The sequence below is a fragment of the Lycium barbarum genome, chromosome 8, assembly GCF_019175385.1.
Source record: "Lycium barbarum isolate Lr01 chromosome 8, ASM1917538v2, whole genome shotgun sequence".
Classification (NCBI taxonomy): Eukaryota; Viridiplantae; Streptophyta; class Magnoliopsida; order Solanales; family Solanaceae; genus Lycium; species Lycium barbarum.
The window spans coordinates 17,635,567-17,641,173 of record NC_083344.1 but is presented as its reverse complement, the minus strand read 5'-3'; the positions used below and the strand labels follow the sequence as shown (position 1 = coordinate 17,641,173).

General features: G+C 32.4%; 1 long non-coding RNA gene across 8 annotated transcripts; it reads right to left on the bottom strand.

Annotated features, from left to right (window-relative positions):
* Positions 1-334: 334 nt before the first annotated feature.
* LOC132606001 (uncharacterized) lies at positions 335-4,466 on the bottom strand. Of its 8 annotated transcripts, XR_009569568.1 has the most exons (6): positions 4,144-4,466; positions 3,364-3,434; positions 3,126-3,280; positions 2,653-2,748; positions 2,428-2,515; positions 335-588 (listed from the first exon to the last, which is right to left on the bottom strand). It is a non-coding gene; the product is annotated as an uncharacterized LOC132606001 (long non-coding RNA). The 8 variants fall into 8 exon arrangements; XR_009569565.1 differs by having other exon boundaries at positions 335-2,515; positions 2,653-2,810; XR_009569564.1 differs by having other exon boundaries at positions 335-2,515.
* Positions 4,467-5,607: the final 1,141 nt, after the last annotated feature.

The window sequence follows — 5,607 nt, the reverse complement described above, 5'->3', positions numbered from 1 at the left end:
AGAAAACTGACCTTTAGCGATATGAAATCCTATCGTTAAAAGTCTAAATCCAATCAATATAAGTCAGTAACGACAGGCAGAAATCCAGTCGTCACCCGACATTAAAAGCCTCGACGTTAAAAGTTAACGACCGGATTTCAAGTCCGGTCGTTAAGATCCTTTAGCGACAGGATAAGTTCCGGTCGTTAAACCTCACCTTTAGCGACAGAATTTTCCCCTCGCTAATTGCTACTCCGGTTGTTAAACTATTAAAAACAACTACTTTGGTCATTGAAAACATTCACTCCTGACAATCCAATTGTTTACAGGTGGTTTTAATAAGATTACTAGACAATTGAAAGGAATTAAGTCATCACATTACTAAAAACAATTATACACATTCAGATTACATGAAATTATATTTGCTCAACTCCAAACAATAGATTCAAATTGTAGCTTCGACACATGTGACATGTCTAAACAGATTGAAACAAAATATAAGTAGGTCCCTCCTGTGCTTCAAGTTATTCTTTAACTTCTCCAATTGCTTCCATTGTTCTGCACTTTCTTCAAGGGTGGTGGGGGGTTCTTCAGACTCCAGCTTGTAGACTGTAATTGAAAAAAGGTCATCTCAGTGTAATAACAGAACTCATCATAGCAAGGCAAGAGAATGTCCAAGCAAGGAGAAAATGATTCTCTATCTCATAAAGCTCAAGCTCTAGAGTATCGAAATTCTAATTCAATATTGATTTTCCTTGATTAAAAAGAATCCAGATTGATTTCCTGATTTTAGTTCCAAGCATAAAACCTCATACATATACTTTATTCCATAAAACTAGAACATCGAATGAGAAAATCTCCTAAACCACTTTTCAGGTAGGTCTTGTAACAAAGATATCATGACATTTGTTTTTTATTTCATGAATGGAACAATCATGACCCTTCTACCTTATCCATACTCATTATCTTCACATAGCAAGAAATCATAAAATTTTAGTTAGTACATCAACTTAAAATAGTTACAATGGATGGGTTTCTCATCACAGATTCTGAAGCCTTGGATCAAAAGTAAAAGGGAAGAATATGAAACAATGAAACATATTCTAACAGTTATTTTCAATATTTCCAAAAAACTATTGGAGGAACTCCTTACACAGAAGATCAGAAACCAAATACTTCTGCTATTAGAATTCAGAAACTGAGTTACCACTGCTAATGAGTATGTTAAAAGAATCAACTTTTGTATAGAAGGCATATTATTGTAGAACTTGGTATAATTGAATGACACTAGACATCATTTTGCAGTTCTCCAATTCTGAAAAAATTACCAATGGATGGGTTAGATACATGACAGTGGATGGATTACATTTGTATCCAGAAAGTAAATTTAATTTTCGAAGCACGCTCAAGCAGTTAACTCAATAAATAAGATGAAACAACACACAATTTTTAACCTGTAGATGCTCTCTTATAGATGACATTTAATCACAAGAGTTACTTAAAGTAGAAAAGAGAAACTAAGAAGTAACTAATTAAAGAATAACCATAAAAAACATGTCACCACCAAACTTATCTTAGATTCTCGTTACTTGCTAAAGCTAAATGACCAAATATCACTAATTTAGAAGATTAATTGTACAAGGAGTTCTTTGAAGTTGAAGTCAATTCTATATGCACAAGTTGCTGGCCCGTTGCAAAGATCTAGCTTAATCTCCTAACTCTCCTTTTGCAAAGCATAAATTATTTTATCTTTGTGTTATATTCTGAGGGGTAAGACCAAGCTCCCCTTTTGTACTTATTTTCAAGATATATAACACCCTTACTAACAAGGGGCAGTTTAATATAAAAAAGAAGAGAACATATAGCAGCATACTCTACACTTCAGTAATTCGGAGTCGTTTTATGCCTTCAAAAATGATAAAGTTAATGGCTAGTTATGGGCCACAGAAAAATGTGAACCATTATTTACTCTATCATTCAATAATTTGCTAAATCTTTGAATCTTTCCTCGTTCGGCAACTTATATGATAAGATCTATTCCATAAGAAAAGAGATTAAGTTGAGCAAATTATAAACAAAAACTGCTCTAGATGTTGTAATGCCAACAATTTAGAACACCAAATGTTGAAGATCAGAAATTTCAGTACTTTAAGACCATTAAATCACCGCCACCCAAAACTTACACCTTCTCCAAAGAATTTTTTAGATTCCAACCTTTACCTGCATGCCAATCACCTGTATGTTATGCCTCCATATATATTTTCTATTAGGTATATTTTATGCCTCTATATCAAAGGGAATGGAAGATCAACAACAATATAATGTCTCATTTATTCAGTAAGAAGAAAAAGACCTGTTGTTGCTATTTCATTTTAAGCCATTCTTCTAAGGCAATACAGGGAACTAAGACAAATCAGACTATTTGGAAAAAGGATATAAACATCTCACTTTAGTTTAAGTTCACGAAGCAGTTCTAGTTGGTTGACAGGCTTCTTGTGTCCTATCCACTGCTGCGTGGTTTGGTTCCAGAGGTGTCCTGATAGAAAACGCATACAAAGAAAATTTGTTGAAATATATCTTTAAAGATGATGATAGGAAAGCTATTATGTCAGGCCAAATACCTAATGTAATGTATTGAGCCTAAATAGAACTTATTAGATATGGACCTATTACCTTTTATCGCTCTCAATGGCGTGAAAAAAATTAAACTTGCAAGATTCAGTTTCAAGTTTAAACCCTCCACTGTAAAGTAACCAAACATTATTCGCACTTGTAAAAGAAGAAAAAAAGATCCAAGTCAACTTTAAGGAAGAGATCCAGAAACACTGTTACTGCAGCACATAAACAAGACGCAAAGAGTGATTCAACAAGATTCTAAACTTGAGAAAAAAGATAGAGCATCTATAGATTCAGAGAAAAATGAAGTTGGGTTAGTAGTATAAGGGTGAGTAACGTTTGTTTTTAATGGAACCATTGATTGGACCAATATTAAACTGCACTAGCTTTAAACTTGAGAGATTATTTGTAGTCTTTTCTCTTATAAAATTACCTAAATAACATGACATCATAGAAAGGACCATGAATTCTCCAACACATTAAAAGAAAATTGAATAACCAAAAACATATAAAAAAAAAAGAGAACCAACCTCGTCATATTGGTAGCTCCTGCTAGTAGAGAAGGCAAAAGTGATGTCCTTTATATGCAGTCTATCATATATAAGAACTCCATCAACTTCCTGGTGCATATTTGATTGATAAGGCTACATGCAGCTATGCCTCTTTAACTGAATCATATTTGAAGCTACAATTAAGTTTAAGTAGCTACAGTTAAATTTTATACCATTATAAAAAAAAAGTAGCTATGGTTAAGTTTATGTCACAAACCTCAATGGAGAAGCAATCATCGATAGATAATAAATATGATAATCTCCACACATTTTCAAGCGGCTAACAAACTGCAAAAAGAATGAGAATTGAGAAATAGCTTGTTATGGCCATAAAGAAATACTCACTAACAACACATGTTTAGGCATAAAAGAACACTACATTAAAAACCATTTATTAAAGTATACACTAAGAAGCAATCCAACTTCAAATAGCAATGTCTTAACAAATAAGGTTTTGCGTCTTAGTAAGCACAGGTGCGTACAAAAGGTACCTATAATGTAGTCATTCATATCCCACTTGTACTTCGGATCATTTTCAGTTAATCTTTTTTTTTTTTTAAACAAGTTTCAGAAAGATTTATCCCAATCTACGCTTGTGATGAATCTAGTGAACTCTCCAATGTTAAATTAAAACCAAACCATCAGAAATTTGAAGATCTTCAAACAAGAGGGACAAACACTTACATTTATGAACTCCATTACTGAGGGGGGTGGAGGGAGGGGGTCATCACTAGACATTTCAACCTTCAAAAATTCAGAAATGACATCAAAAGAAAATAAAACAACAGATCACAATCTCTAGTGAATTAATCCTTATTCATAACTGTTATAAAGGAAAATGAAATTGCCAGAAGCTTAAATGTAACATTCGTTCAAAATGGTTCACCAAGTACTCAAAGGTGAGTCATAACCATTAAGAGCGAGTAGGAATTTCACAGAAACATTTTTCATCATACTTAAGAACAATATAAGAGACACAGGGCATCTTATCGCCAACCTCGTTTTGAACCAACATGGCGACTATGGGCTAGTGACGCAACAACAATTGCCAGCTACTCCTTCTTGAGCATGATCCTTGCAAGTTCACTCATTCCATCGAGGCAAGAAAGTCAATTGACTCAATCCTAACAATTTTAATGGCTGATTCATTAGGACAGAGTTGATGCAGCAGATGGAAGCGGAGAAAATTAAGTTTCTCCATCACACATAAATAGAGAGACAGAGAAGCGAGGGCGAGGGGGTGGCTAGGTTTTGAGTTTGCGCTCATAGTGAGGGTTTCGAGAGAGGGGGAACGGTTTTGGGTGAAAAATTGAGGGAAAAACACAAAAGGTTGGCGCTTTGTTTTTTATTGGGTTAATATTAGGTAAAATTACTCAAATTACTACCTTATGGTAGTTTTCTATCATTTATAGATAAGCTTTTAAATATTACTATTTGTAGCTATGTTTTCCCAAATTAAGGTATTTTTTCGGATGTATTTGATGCGTGTAAATTCATAGTAACACAGTAAAAAAGAACACATATCCCTTGATTTTAGGCCATAACAGTGGGATCATTTAATTAGTTATTAATTGGTATTTTTTACCATACTCCTCCACAAAATAAGATTTTAGATTTCTTTACCATAACCGTTTTCTATTCCTTCATCCGATCTTCAACATTCAAACGTAAAAAATCAAAAATTCAAAATTTGAAAACATTCAACAGCCAGTGTATTTGAAGTTTTAAATATTGATTTTGTTTTTTATTTACCCATGTATTTGATAGCATAACTAATGTATTTGAAGTTTTCAATCAAACCCCATGTATTTTATATTAAATATCATGTATTTGTGTGAGTAACAATTTTCATCACCCATGTATTTAGTGGTAATGTATTTGAAGTTTTCAATATTGATTTCATTTTTTATTTACCTATGTATTTGATAGCATAACTAATGTATTTGAAGTTTCCAATCAAACCCCATGTATTTGATGGGATTAATTCGAAAAAAATACATAAATATATAGAAAACTTATCAAAAATTCAAAATTTGAAAACATTCAACAGCCAGTGTATTTGAAGTTTTAAATATTGATTTTGTTTTTTATTTACCCATGTATTTGATAGCATAACTAATGTATTTGAAGTTTTCAATCAAACCCCATGTATTTTATATTAAATATCATGTATTTGTGTGAGTAACAATTTCATCACCCATGTATTTAGTGGTAATGTATTTGAAGTTTTCAATATTGATTTCATTTTTTATTTACCTATGTATTTGATAGCATAACTAATGTATTTGAAGTTTCCAATCAAACCCCATGTATTTGATGGGATTAATTCGAAAAAATACATAAATATATAGAAAACTTACCATGTATTTGCATCACCCGTGTATTTGAAACTAGATGAACCGATGAAATTAATTTGAAAAAACAATACACAAATATATTGAAAAACATACAAAAATACACC